This window comes from Nelumbo nucifera, chromosome 1 (assembly GCF_055504915.1).
Source record: "Nelumbo nucifera cultivar China Antique chromosome 1, China Antique-T2T, whole genome shotgun sequence".
In the NCBI taxonomy this organism is placed as follows: Eukaryota; Viridiplantae; Streptophyta; class Magnoliopsida; order Proteales; family Nelumbonaceae; genus Nelumbo; species Nelumbo nucifera.
In genome coordinates, this window is record NC_142649.1 from 186,468,661 (window position 1) to 186,484,737 (window position 16,077).

Here is a 16,077-nt window from a genome sequence, read left to right on the forward strand (position 1 = left end):
TATATTGGGATATGTTTTGGATATATAGATACAGACGAAAAATTAAGATATACATAAATATACTAAAAATTTAAATAAATCCTAAAAATATATTAATAATGATAGTTACAAGTTTTATATGATTGTAAATAAGTTATTTAAAAATAAAAAACTGTAATTTAATGGTCTATATAAAATTCAAGATATCGGGACACACTTAGTAACTATTCACAAATGATGGAATAAATAAAACGTGAAAAAACAAAAAAAAAATTAAAATGTATATTGATCAAGGTTCAAAGTATCATTACGTATCGGCCCGTATCGGCCGATACGTATTGTTCTGGGACCCTTCCGATATGCCCCTACAGTGGGTGTATTGGGGGTTTGACCGGTTCAGGGGATGGAGGGGTCCTAGATCGGCTACCCTGAACTAGTTTTGAAAAAAAAAAAGGTAAAAAACAAGTATCAAAACGCTCGATACAAACCTACCGGCGTATCAATATTTTGAACCTTGATATTGATACATATTAGTTTTAAAACAATTAATATAATTTATCTTTATATTTATTAATACATAAATTTTAATAATTAATTTTAACATTTACTGATAAGCATAAACTAAGAAAAAGAGAAAATATATTTAAAAATAAAAATGCATAAACTTATAGCAAGTAAATCGGTGTGGCTTAGTAGTTTATCTCTAGTTGTTAAAGCCTAATGTCTAGAGTTCAAATCTTGTTGTTCCTAAGTTATTTTTTTTATACCAACAAAACGAATTTAATGAAAAAGTGGGTTATTAATTAACGAAATTAATGAGAAGAATTCCAATTAGGCTCTAAAATTGAAATTCAAATTTAAAATTATGCATTAATTACACGAATAGTTAACTAATTAATGAGAGAAATTGCACGTAACTATAGGAGTAAATATAAAATTAATGAGAGGTAACTCGGCCCTAAATATAATTTAATGAAATTAATGAGAGAGAAGGGGACTTGTATACAAATAGTTTCTATGCATTCCTTGTATCGGACTTATACTGGAATGATACGTATCGGTCGATGCGGTCCAATACGTTGCGAAATTTTGAACCATGATACGGTTATAGATTTTTTTTTTTTTGTGGGGATATATATTGTAAGCATGTTTGGTAGTGTCTTATTGATAAGAAATCTTGATAGATTTGGGGCCCGTTTGGCGTGTTTTTTTTGGAAGATCTTCTGGTAGCTTTGACAGTCAAAAGGCGTATTGAGCTATGAAGATTTGAGCAGCTCGAAGCATGTTTGGCAAATGCACGTCTTTCCGTGTGAGAATATAACGCAAAAGACACGAGAAGCTTCATTTGGAACTTCCCAAAATGGGTTTTTTGCGTTTTTTCGACATTCCATCTTTTGGCGGCTAGATCTTTCATGCGCCAAACGGAAATAGACCAAAAATCGGTCTTTCTGACTTGTAAACAACCGAAAAACTACACGGAAAGACACGCCAAACACAGCCTTGGTTATTCCTCTTTAACTAGGCTTCACATTTAGGGTGCAATTTGGGCTGCTTAGCCCAATAGTTTGGATTGGGTTGTATCATTTTGAAGTATTGAGTTAGGATTATTAAGGCTGTGTTTGGTTTGAAGGAAAAAATAAGGAAAGGAAGGAAAATGTAGGGAAATCTTTATAAATCTTGTACAAGTTTCCGTACCTTTTTCTTCCTTTCCCTACCTTTTCCTTCAAACCAAACATAACAGAAATTGTAATTTGCGTGCCAGATCTAATTTTAGGTTGAGTAGTCAGACCCTGTCAAAACCCAGCGTACAAATTTACATATATCAATATCATATAAATATTTATAATGTTTAATATAAGGGATAAATATGTAGTACATACATATTTATCCCTTATAAATATGTAGTACATACATATTTAAGGTGAGATTTGATTTGCACCAAGGGCAAAGGCTAAGCCCGGGCCTACATGGGCCTGCCCGGGCAGGCTTACAATCGTTTTTGGGCCTAATGAGAAAGAATTTAAATAGAATTTCAATATGTCTTAGTTTGGAAAGAGCACAAATACAAATATGTAGACTGCAAAACTTATATTTTGTTGTACATTTTTGTATTTATACTCCTTCCAAACTGACCCTAAAGAGTATAAATGCAAATATGTACAGTGTAAATATATATAAAATAATATAAAACATAAGGTTTTTCCTTCTACATATTTGCATTTGTACTTCTTCCAAACTGAGCCCAATCCACCTGGGGAAAATCTATGATGCGGGAAAGACTTGGTACCAAAAGAGTTTTGACCAATCACAATCTATCCATGAATTTTGATAAATAACACATGATTGGCTACCATGTTTATGATTCCAGTTAAGGGTGTCAATGGAGCGGTTTTGGATTGGACCTCGTCCAGTCCAAAATCAATTTGGACGGATTAGACAGACCAACAAGACATATTGGATTGGACCAATCCGGTCCAAAATATTTATTAGATTGGATGGAACATGGTCCGTCCATAACAAATTTATATTGGATTGGGTTGGATTAAGCCAATATCTGGTCCATTGATATAAGATAAGAATATATGTGTCAGTGGACCGGGTTTGGGTTGAAACCAATCAAAATCAAAATGAATTTGAACAGATTGAACGGTCCAGACATTGAATTGGACCGGCCCAAATTGGTCCAAAACATTCATTGAATTGGATTGGACCTGATCCATTTATAATGAACTCACATTGGACTGGATCGGATTGAACCAAATCCAGCCCAATTGACACCTCTAATTCCAGTTGATTGGTCAGACATTTTTCGTATATCATATATTTTCCATATCATAGTCCACTCTTCAGGTTGCAAAGTATTTTGTTTTTCTTATCCACTAGTGTGGTTTCACTTACAGGACATAAGAGGCTGCAAGGTATTAGACCACTAGGCGATGGAGCCATTGACTAACGCTGGTTGTAACAGTGGACTGAGAGTGTATTTTCTTCTATAGATGGAGGAGAGACTGAGAAAAGATGGCCAATAGATCCCGAGAAATAGTGTATAGATATTATTGATAGATTTAAGGTAAAATGAAAATGGGAGTGGACGAACCCATCGAGACTTCGAGAGGTAATATTAATGGTTACTGGTTAACCTTGTTCGTTCTGAGTTGCGGCCAGCAGCAAGTAGAGAAGAAGATGCCATATTATCGTTGAGCACCTGAATCCTTATGAAAGACCGAATGTTGGTGGGTAAAACAATTGTTGGGTGTCGGCACTGGCCGAGAAGAGCTGTGGCTTTTGACTAAAGCTCAGTCGTTGCTTGTTGATCGTTGGCTTGCTACAAAGGCCGGCCAGACAGTCTAACAGACTTGATGCTTTAGAGTGTTGTACTTGTGTTGAATTTAGATATTTTGTGTTTGATCCTTTAATAAGGGTTTAGATCTTTTCTGCAATAGCCTAGAATAGTGGGTAAGAAAGTGTTTTTGGATGAACCAAGTCTCTTTTCTTGGTAGAAGGATGAAATCTTATTGAGACTTTAACTTCTATAGCAATGTTTTCAATCCTTGGATGACCCAGCCAATCGGACCGGCTGACCTGTCACCTAATTAGGTTTTTAGTAGGGCTGTAATTGGGAGTCCGGATCTCCTGCACATAGCATCATGTACACTTCCCTGCACTCCCAATAGCAGTGTGCCACCTCAGCATTGAATCATGTGTACACCTCACATGTGCAATGTGCAAGGATCATTAATAGGCGTCTTAACCTTTTCTCTTATTTTTTGACATTTTGTTTTGTTATTAAGTGTTTTGGTACTGTTGACCGTGAGATCTCTCCCCGTCTCTGAAATGGTATCAAGTATGTGAAGGGATGAAATAATCTGCTGTAATCAGATTGAATGAATTAGGTACCCCTGCTAATTAGATTTTTTTACCAGACGAGAGGCAACAAATAAGATGACAATGAAGTCAAAGAATGAAAATTTGGGAAATAATAAGAGATAATAGACAAGAGGAATCGACTCATAAGAGAAAGACATGATTTAATGCTGGCACTGGCACATGAGAGATGTGCACATGATTTAATGTTGATGCGGTGTCCTATGATTGGCTGTGGAGGAAGTCGTGCAAGGAGAGTATGATTTAATGTTGATGTGAAGGAAGTTTGTACTCTTTCCAAACTGAGCCTTAGTGGCGTATCTAGTTAAACCACTTAACCATTTGGTCCAATAATGGGTCACATGTTAGATGTTAGTTTTTATACCTTTTCTGTTTCTTTTTTATTTTTTTTTATGTTTTTAGACATCTCCATCATTTCATGGATTATATTTTATTGCACTTGATTTTGTTTATTATAATGAATGTACTAGCGGAGGAAGCCCTGCGTTGCAGTGGCTCGCTCATAAACTATCAAGTTCGAGTTCGATTCGAATTAGAGATTTGAGCTCGAGCTCGATCTCGGCTCAAGTCAAAAGCTTGAAAGTTCAAACTCGACTACCTTTGATTGTAGGTCTCTCAAGCAGCTAAGGTATCCCTCAATTGTTGAGGTGCCAAATCGAGGTCTCCCTCAACTACTAAAGTGTCGAGCTGAGGTTCCCTAACAGGCGAGGTGTCGAGCTAAGGTCTTCCTTAGTTGACAAGGTGTTGAGCTGAGGTCTCCCTTAGTTGTCGAATTGTTGAGTCGAGATCTCCCTTAGTGATCGAGGTGCTGAGCCAAGGTCTCCCTCAGTGGTCAAGGTGTCGTCTAGCTCGAGCTCGATTTGAACTAGAGACTTGAGCTTGAGCTCAGAAGTTCGAGCTCGGTTTAGCTCAAATTCGACTACCTTTGATTGCAGGTCCCCTAGCAGTCGAGATGCCAAGTTGAGATCTCCCTCAATTGGAGAGAGAGTGACATTCTTGTAATTTATAAGGGGAGATATGGCATTCTTGTAATTTATAAGAGAGAGAGAGAGAGAGAGTTGGTAGAGAGTGACATTCTTATAATTTATAAGAAAAAAAAATACAAAAAATACTGTTAGATTCCATTTCCCTCATCCTCAGTCCTTCTTACATACACATTTCAGCTTAATATATTTATATAGATAATTTAAAGATATATCCAATTTTTTATATTTTTTCGTATTTCCCAATACAAGATAAGCCCATTCCAGTTTGCAATTTGAGCTTAGTTTTGCTAGGCCATTTTATGAAACTAGTGACGACTTGAACTGCTTTTGAATTTTATGGTACGATTATGGTTGCAACACTCTCTTCAACTCCTTTTGAATTTCTATCATCGGGGTGTATGTGTTTCATTGATGATAGCAAGGGAGTGCTAGAACCATGGGCCACAGCATATGTGAACTCAGCATCCTCTTTCCCAAATCTCAATATAAGATGTTGCTAACCAAATGATAACAAAGTCTGGATCTACTGCGAACACAAGTGTGTAAACCTGGCTATGGATCTACTGCGAACACAAATGATAGCATGTTCATTCATGATTAAACACGTAGCCAAGTTTGAAATTTTGTGTTTGCATCAAATCCCTTGTGTTGATTATTGATCCGTTTTTTCTCATATATCAACCCTTTTTTTGGTAACATGATTATCCAATTTTGGAAATGTATGATTAAGCTAAAAGATGTTGCCCCATTTTACTATCAATGGTTGAAAAGAAAAGGGAGATCTCCTTTCGGTATGATAATTGGACAGGCTCAAGCCCTCTTATTCAATGCTTGAATGGTGATAATGTTCAAGACTTCTTTTTAAATCAAGTTGTGAATGCTCATGGTAATTGGTGTTTTGAATTGGCACCAACCCTTGCTCAATTTATTATGGACTTAGCTAAAAAAAATTGTAATCATTATTAACAATGAAGATGATAAGCTTATTTATAATGTGAATTCTAATGGTGAGATTTTTCTCTCTTCAACTTGGAATCTTATTAGAACTAATGATACCAATATGATTTGGTTTCAATATGTTTGGAATTCGGGTCTTCGTACCAAAATATATATTTTTGTTTGGAAATTTATTCATGATTCCTGATACAATATAGGATTTGGGTCAATAAAGTAAACATTTACTAAATTGGTTTTTGAAGACCCATCTTACTTCATATTTACCAAGTTAGCATCATTGCAAAATTTATATCTTAGTTTGTATTTATTAAATTAGCATCATAGTAGGATTTTCGAATTTATCTTCAATTAGGACTTTCTTTTTTAGGAGATTTAATAGGATTCTAATAAGGAGTGTTCAAGTAAATTATGAAACTTTCTTGTAGGAGCCATGAAGGTGCAAGGAAGTCTATATAGAGAGTAGCTAGGCCGAAGCTATGACAGTTTTTGTTGATTTTCTCTTAATTATTCAGTGAAGAATTGTTCTTTCTGTTCTTTTTAGCTTTAGTTCTTTTCTTTAAAGCTTTTTTGAACATGATTTGTTTATATACTACACAATTTGGTATTAGAGCACAAGTTTGATCCTTTTCTAGATTATAGCTCCTAGGAAGAAACAAGTGGATCACATCATGGAGCAAAAATTCAACAACAAAACATAAGAAGTGATAGAGTTGAGAATATAAATCGATGCACTTGCTTAAGAGTTGACATCACTATGTTCTCATTTGAAAGAAGGGACAATGATTGATGCAAATACCTCCACTCATTCCTTTTCATCAAGGCAAGCATCTAGGTCAGCTATAGTTGGGATGGTGATCTGAAACAATGAAAAACAGGTTTCAGTATTGAGATCCAAAAGTTTCATGGAGTTCTCTACTCAACATGCAACCAAACTAGCTATAGTTGTGAGTGGTGAACAAAAGCAATGAAAAACTGTTCTCAAGATTGAGTTCCCTTGAGTTTCGTAGAGGTATAGCTCCAAATGAATTCATGAATTGGAGTTTCATGGATGAGATAGCAACTTCAGTGTTTGAAGGGTAAAACCAAATATGATGACTATTGATTGCTTTAATATTGTTGAGGATTGCAACAAAAACCTCATGTGCCCATTTTCCTCAACAATATATATTGAAGAGAAACTTATTGATTAGAACAAACCTCTCATATTTGATGTAGAAGGAATATTCCATCATTCATAGAATTTCAAAATGATTGAGACAACATCTATCATCTTGGGGGTTATGATCACATTGTCTTCATGCATGTCTATGAAGATCCTTATTGGCTAACAATTTTGCAACATTCAGAATGGTTATTAAAGGAATAATCATCTTATGTGAAGTGCAAGGGATATCACTACTAGAAAAGTGACCTTTAGCAACGTTAGAAAATGTCGCTAAATATAGGTAAAAGCGCCACTAAAGGCTATAGTGGCGTTTTCAAATTGCGCCACCAGTACCTATGTTGGTAATGGTTTTAGCAGCATTTATTCAATTTTTAGTGGCACATAAATAAATGCCACTCAAACTGACTTTTAGTGGCATTTATTCAAATTTTAATGGCACTTATATAAACGCCAATCAAACATATTTTTAGTGGTATTTTTCATCTTTTAGTGACAGCTTCAAATGTCATATTGAAATTTAATAATGGCATTTATTTCACATTTAGTAGCAATTCTGTGTGCCACTAAATAGCAACCTCTATAACGGCACTTATAAGCGCCACTACAAGGTCATCTATAGCAGCATTTTTAAATGACACAAAATACTTACCTATATATATATATATATATATGCTAAAATATAAATGAAGCAACAATAAAAATGTTGCTTATTATATAGTGCTAAAAGAACCTTTATCACTAACTACTAATTTCATCATGCAAATTTGAATTCAATGCATGTTGTATATTTAATAAAAGAAAAAAATAATTACAAATTTTAACCAAATAAATCATTTTTAAATTAAACTAGTTCATTATTAAATGTTCATATATACAAATGTCACTTTGAAGTCAAATCCAATAGTAGAGATTTTCAAAACCAACAAAAATTGTACTTCAAAACACAATACATTTAAGTAAATTGTCTTGCTCTATGCTTTTTAAAATTCTCCATCATAGCCAAAAGTATCTTCAATATGCTCCTTGTCAACAATTTCCTGAAAAAGCAATTATATCATATTAAAAAAATTAGTCAATTAACATAAAACTGGCTATTAAAGAAGATGTTATAAATTAATCATTATATATGTAGTGTTATGGATACCCTATTGATTAAGTGTTATGCAATCAGATATTGAATAAGGAAGTGTCATGCAAACCATGTTGATAAAAATAAGTGTTATGAGCTAATAGTTGTGTAAACATTGCTGCATTGGTTTGGTAGAGAACCTACATCCATTGGAGAAGATTATTTGAAAGAGTTTCCATCACCAATATGTTTGAAGTATAAGATAAATCTATGAGCTAATAGTTGTGTAAACATTGCTGCATTGATTGGAAAAGTAAAAGCAGCATGGTACCTAAGACAACCTAAAGTTCACCCCAAAATCAAGTAGAAGCTATTCAAAGAAAAATCCTAGCAAAATTTTCATAGAGAATCTGTCCATGAGAATCTCCAAAGTGGGTCAAAAAAATCACCCGCATAAGACACATACAGGTTGTGGGCCCAATCTGTCTATCAACTTCAGACTCTCAAGGCTAAGCAACTCATGTTTATCAAAGACAAAAACTAGAAAACTCAAAGCTATAACTTGATAGAGAGATCATTATTTTTAGGTAAATCCATGGGAGAGAGAGTTCTGGTATGAACTGAGAAAATGGGTCCTAACCCACCTTGGGAGAAAATGGTGGAATATGGATGTAATGATGGATATGGCTAGATCTACAGCCTGTCATGTGGGACAATGTGATTGGAGACCAACTTCAAGCTTCTTTCCACTTATCATATTTTTAGAACTCCAAACTTTACTCCCGGTAGAGGGGCAGCCACCAGAAATTTTATTAATAATCAAAGAAACAAGAGGCCTGATCCACTTATCATCTCTCCATCATCAAGAGATGGAATTCTGTTTGGGATAAGCTTAGGGAGAGGAAAAACTGGAGGTAATCCACATATATTTTTGTTCAGACCTGTTGAGTGATTTTGGGTTTTCTCCTCTTTCTTTCTCTCTAACTTCCTCTAGAAGTTTTTTGATTCTAGCATATAAAGACATTATTGACCAAGGAAAACATCAAATTAAATCAACAAGGGTTTGTTATTGATCCATGTACGTTCTTTCATTAATTCTTCCAATACCAAGAATTTGCTATTTCTATAGTTTTTACAACTCTGTGCCAAATATTCTAAAAATACCTTCATTTAGGTAACTGCTGTAAGTTTTGATTACTTCTTGTTCTACCAAATTTCACTCTAAAACTCTACCTAGAACCCTAATTTTTAGAATTTAGGTTTTCTTTGGGAAGCATATTTTGTGTCCTTGTGTGCATGGCCTATACCTAGGACCTTGTTGAACTTAGTTTCTCCTAAAAATCTCCACTCTATGCCTTCATCCAAAATTTCATTAGTTCCAATAGTATACTTATTTTGCTCACTTAGAACCCTTTCATAACTTCAGGACAAATCTTTATTCTTTCAATAAGCCCAAAGAGCCTTCCTAACCCAAATTTTTCTACCTATTAGCTTGAATTGATGCCCAAGTCCTGTTAAACCTTTTAACCAGCTCTACAAAATCCACCTCGAGTTGAATCTTTCATACATCAATTGGAATCATAGTAGTTAATCTTGCATCAATTAGTTGTAAAAACCATATTCAATTATTAACTAAGAACTGCCATCCATGTTTGGCTATTAGTCCAATTACAACCTTTGATATTTTGACTACATAGGTTTCTTCATTGTCTTGCTAATTTGGAAATTGTTTTGTCAACCATTGTTAAATTGTAATTGAGCTAGGGAATTTAAGTTCTTTTCAGCTTAAGGGTTCAAGGAATTCCGGACTGAAGTTAGTGGGATAAGATGGTTTTCTGTCTATACTATATGTATGTTGAACTAGCTAAATCCACCAGAAGCAATTATTGTAACAATGTAAAGTTTCCAATCCACATATCATAGCTTGCATTCATATGAAGGGATAAGAAGAACATATTTTATCACTGAATGAAATTTAGCTAATAAGCAGAAACTTATAAATCATTATTTAAAAAGGATTTGAATAAATGTCAACTCTACCTCTAATGTTGCCTTCGAGACATTGGTTCAATGCTGTGGTGAAGAGATCGAATCAAGTGTTGACAAGGGTTGACGTTGATGTCACCGCTTAGTGCTATATGGTGGATTCATAGTCCATGCCCAAACAACCTGCCATAAATGAAGATTATGTGAAGAACAAATTTATCCAGTCATACAGAACATTATAAATTAGTAAATAAGCTTTTAAATAGATAACCATACAAACCTCAAAGATGAGCTAGAGATTTCTGTAATTAAATTAGATACAAACTAGAAAACCTAAAATATCCAAAAAATTGCCAATTTGCCTAAATTGGAACACATTTCGTCAAAATGTCAATCTCTTCCTGTCAGTCATATCTAAGCATCCAGACATGAATAAAATTCTAGCATCCTAGAAGTTGTGAAGTAAGGAACCAGTACAACAATACAAATTTTAATAAAAAACAAAATAAACTCACACAGCACTTAACAAATTATCCACTAGGATTAGAGTCCCCTATTCCAAATCAGACCACGGGATCCATTCCCTAGCAAAAGCATTAGTTTTTTGAAAGATTTCACCATACTTTCATTGTTTCTGTTATCTTCTCAATATCTCAGCATGAAGCATCCAATAAATGTGATATTATTGTTGTTTTTGCATTATCAACATATTCACCAAAATCATATTTGCCTAAATTTTGAGTAACATGAATCTTATTGTGTCATGAATAGAATTAGAAATTTATCTTAAAACAGAATTATAAACTTTGGAAGAGGGAAAACATGAGAATTTTACTTGAACCTTCCTTAGTTCTCAAACCAAAAGTATCTATATAGATTCCAAAACCCAACTTCTACTCAAGCCCATGGCTAGAGAGTTTTGCTCCACACTATCTTTTGGGGAATAAGAGGAATTGGAAAGGGAATACTAGATACTCAAAAACAAGCAAAATTCAGTTCCAACGGTGATAGATCTTATCATAATTTGAATGGTTTGGTCCAGAAATTAAGGATATTCAAATGTATTATGATGGACATGATGAACATATAAGATTATAAATCAAATGGGAGTACGATCAAACTCAATTTTAACATCTGTCCACTGGGGAACCTAGTCATTTTTGCAAAGTAGGTAAAGATGGAATGAAATATTATAACCATTCTTATTCTATGCCTGTTGGTTTGGATGATCCACTTATGGCAATAATTGGAATGACACTGATTGTAATAATAGTCAAGGAAGTGTTGGAGATATAGTAAAGAGGTTAAGAAATAAAAAGGGAAACTACAATGACACACTATTCCAGCAGTAGTAGACAATAACTTGGACAATATGGACAAGAAGAAACAGAACTTTTGAAGTTAAAACATACTACTCCAGAGGAAGTAGCCTTGAAGAATGATTATGGAACAATGACATCATGGACTATGGAAAATAAGGAGTTTAGGAATACTCATCATTTTGTGCTATTAATGATTGAGTTGGAATGATTTGGTAATCATTGGCTAAATAACATTATAGTGGTTCCATTCTATCTTTAATAAAATACCTTATCTATTTATTGGGAAAATTTAAAAAAAAAGTTTGCCTAAAAGCAGTCTTTTACTAGACTATTCAATCCTCATGTGATAATTTGGTCTCATGGAACTTACTTTAAGTACGCAATATTAAAAAGCTTTTGCTTCGAGAAACTCCCAGTAGAGATCTTCTCTGTCAATCCCTAAAACATATACAACCGCTAAGAAAATTAATAAGTATTTTCATTTTTCACTGATAAAAAATACTTTCGTCCTATTATGGAATTGCTATTACCACTCTCCTTTTTGTTTGAAATTGGCTCCCCTTTAATTTTGTTGAATATCTTGGACCAAAATAACCTAAAAAATTCATGTTCCATGATCTTTTTGTATTAATACCCGAAAATATCCAATTAAAAAAACTATTAGAATGAAGGACATATCAATGGAATAGTAAAATCTTAGATTAACAAATGAGCACAAGTTTAGGTCTTAGACCAGCCACTTCAATAACAATCAAACTTGCCTTATACATAAAATAGAGTACATATATTAATGTCAAATTCCCCTATTGGCTGACCTTTGGGTCCATTGAGCTAAACAAACTATGGAGGAATTAATCACTGAAAGGTATGAATCAATGCTAATGGCTGGGATGTAAAGGTATCATTTGGGTGTGGAGTGTGGAAAGGTATTCATAAACAATGGTTTAAAATTTAATTCAATGGTTTACAAGTTGAGAAGTAGATTTGGTTCCAGTTGAATTTTAATTTGGAGATTCTAGTGGAAGCAAGATATGGAAAATTGGTTTGTTTTGGACACTTCAACTTGTGAAGTCTTGAACTCAAGCATTCTTGATTAAAATATTCAGGGGGCATATGGAAATACAAGGTATTATAACCTCAAGATGTAACATATTTCAATAAGACACATTATCAAACATTTCAACCATTATAAGACAATAAACTACTTGATGGCTTATTCAATAAAAGATAAAATAATAAATTATTCAACTCATCCATTTAAGCCATTATCAAACAACACCTTTGTAGGATCCTAGGTCCAACTCCAATAGGAGAGAAGAGAGAATTGAATTGAAATGGATGCAGGGAAACTTAGTACAAATATCTAAACTATAAAATTAGAAAGAAATAATAAACCATAGACTACTTGAGAAGTAAAATGAAGAAACCTAGAAGAGAAGAAATAGCTAGATGAAGGAGACTGCATCTACCTATGAATATAGTTATAAATAAATGGTTGTGATTATTCCCCTATCTATCAATAGCTTGTTGTTCACCCATGCTTGTAATTGGTATAATACTTAGTGATCCAAACAAAAACATAGACTGTGATGATTCCAACCAAGCCCCACAAGTCAAAGTTCAGCTATGCAAAGGTACCTATTCAATATAAAGTAGCCAACGAATAGACTGCAAAGTGAAGAAAAACACCCAAGAGAAAATCAGATAATATCAAGCAAATACAGGTAAAGATTTTACATGCTTAACATTAAGTTAAATTTTTTGTCTTCAAACAAATCCATTCATATACATAAAAATTAAGTGAAGAACAGAAGCACTTGTATAACACCAACTGCATGAATATAGTTATAAATCAATGGCAGTAGATGAGAGATTACCACTCCAAAAAAACAACCAAAAATATTGTGACTGAATGGCTCTTCCGAAGAATTGTCATAGGATCCTCTGTAGGAGACTTCACTTCAGATTCACGTGTACTCCTGATTGAGAGTATTCCAGCCGATGATACCACCAGATAAAAAGAGTGAACAACAAGAGGAAACAAGATAAATCCAGATGGATCTGCAAGGGGAAAACATTACCACCAACTAAAATAGAGATAAAGCAGAAAGATATTTGTGAAGCAAGGGGCACTTGGAAATTAATTTTTCTGGGCTGTTTTGTCATATGATAAATAGGGGGAGATGTACTCTACGCTCTCCATTGTTTGTTTTATCCATTGTACATTCTGTTTATAATTAATGAATGAATGATAATTGGTGCTTATCTAGAAAAAAAAAACATTCTAATAAAATAGTTGCTTTATTAAAAACAAATAGATACTTTTTTGATAAGTGTATATTATCTTTATTAGTAAATAGCATGTAGATTTCATTCATAACATAACCATACTACCCAAAAAATCTGGGTTTCATTCATAATGGTAAGAAGTCCAAAGGCAGTGGAAACCTGTGAGATAAGCATACCTCAAATTTGTTTCGTGATAAATGCATGAACGAAATAAATTAAAAACGAGAAAATTTGTTTCCAAGACGAGATAAACATACCTCAAATTAGCAAAATTGGTGATTTAAGAAGGAGATCAAGAGTGCCTCAATTGCAAAAGTGGAGGTTCTTCCAAGATCTAGTAGAGCTGTGACAATTTTTTTTTCTCTGACATCAAAGGAATGTAATTTTTGCTCTTCTCTAATATGATTCCGACATCTAGGTTGATAGTGCCTCTCAAAAAATCCTAGCGTCAATTGCATGCAGTTTTCTCTTCTCTACTCTGTGTGTTTGTTGTTAAGGTTTAGGTCTTTGGAAGGTTAGGGACTTCAGTGATTCAAGTTGAGCACCAAACAAAGTGAAAAAGAAAATTGTAGGTGATTTTCTCTTCACTACTCTATGCTTTTATTGTTAAGGTTCAAGTATTCTGAACGTTAGGGACTTCCCCTTGGTTTCTGGTTTCTATGGATAAATAGGCAAATTGCTTGTACTTTCGAACCTAGGGCGCTTGACAAAAGGGTTCATGGAAAACAAATCTTCACTTTGTCCAATAGTTCTATGGGTTCCCAAAACATTCTGATGATAGAGAGCTTCAGTTAGCCGCTTCACACCAACAACAATTGGGTCAACAACAGCCCCGACATCAACACCATGCCACGTTGCATGGGAAAACAAAGGAGGTGTCGTTGCGGCTGTACCGATTCCACCGTAAGTCCTACTGGTAGAGAAGCCTCCAACCCCGCCAATTCCACCAGGATACAAAACTCACAAGCAATGTCCTCTCCTCTCTAACTCCCAATTGGGTGTCTCACAAAATGGCAGAACCCTATAGAACTTTTAAAAGAGACCGTAGTCTAACCTGGGATGCGATTAAAAGCATACAAAAATATCAAAACCAGAAAACCCAAATCCAAAATGCACTAATATCTCTTCAATAGCGGTGTTGAAGAAAAACAAAGTGATACCCAAAGAAAAAACAGAGAGAACAAAGATAAAACAAACCTCTATGAAAATACCAAAAATATTTATAGTGAAAAAAAGACAAACAAAAAACATACCAAGCAAATGCGCGGCTCTAGTTCCTCCAACGAAATAGGTTTTGAATAACACTTCGATAGCGGTCTTCTGGAATTGTTTGAACAAGAACACCAAATGCGACAGACGGATTCGATTTTGAGAGAAGACTAACAGTTGAATGGGCAATGTCTTCGAATGAGAATGCTGTCTAGAGTGTGGTGGGCGCACGACTTCGACAAGAAGAGGAATAGTTCTTCCTTTATTCGAACGAAAATGTGTAGGTAGAATAAGAATGCGCGCGGGAGGAAGAAAGTAGAAACTTGCAATCCCGCCACTTTTCTTTTCTTATATTTGCATCTCCACCATTGATTTGAATTGAAATCAATGGTTCAAATAAAAGCATACCTCTTAAGTGTCCAAAGCCATGTTAGTGGCGCTTTAAAAATGTTTTAATAGCAATTTAATAAAAGCCACTTAAAACAACTATATAGCGGCATTTCAAATATGCTTTTTAAGGCAATTCAATATCTGCCACTAAAACTAACATTTAGTGGCGCCACAGTAGAAAACGCCTCTAAATAATGATTTTCTTGTAATGTATATTTCAAACTATAAGATATGTGGTGAAAATATTTCAATTCGTATTAGAAGTTTTACATCACAAATTATCTATAAGAGGGTTAGAAACAAAGAGGCATAACAGAAATGCAACAACTTATGTTAGCGGCCTCTCAAATGGTAGTATGAATTTGAGGTCAAATTCAAGGATGATGATGTAGTGCGGGATTTGGGTTAATTGAGTAACCACTTACTAAGTTGATTTTCGGGGACCCATCTTAATTTGTATTTACTAAGTTAGCGTTATCGCAAAATTTCTATATTAATTCGTATTTACCAAGTTAACATCATAGTATGATTTTCGAATTTGTCTTCAATTAGGACTTTCTTTTCAAGGAAATTTAGTAGGATTCTAATAAAAAGTGTTCAAGTAAATTAGGAAACTTTCTTGTATTAGCCATAAAGATGTATGGAAGTCTATGAAAAGAGTAGTTAAGACAATTTTTATTAATTTTCTCTTAATTATTCGGTGAAGAATTATTCTTCATGTTCTTTTCGGCTTTAGTTATTTTCTTTAAAGCCTCTTTAAAGAGGTATTTAATGTGCTTCTAAATGTAGTTGTTGTGGCATTCACATTGTTGAAATTTTTCACAGTGCCTTTACAAATGG

The 16,077-nt window shown here is 34.1% G+C and overlaps 1 long non-coding RNA gene across 1 annotated transcript; it reads right to left on the bottom strand.

The window, feature by feature from the left end:
* Positions 1–7,767: 7,767 nt before the first annotated feature.
* Positions 7,768–15,176, bottom strand: LOC104596277 (uncharacterized). The gene is made up of 4 exons (XR_016085863.1): positions 14,892–15,176; positions 13,227–13,410; positions 10,082–10,210; positions 7,768–8,009 (listed from the first exon to the last, which is right to left on the bottom strand). It is a non-coding gene; the product is annotated as an uncharacterized LOC104596277 (long non-coding RNA).
* Positions 15,177–16,077: the final 901 nt, after the last annotated feature.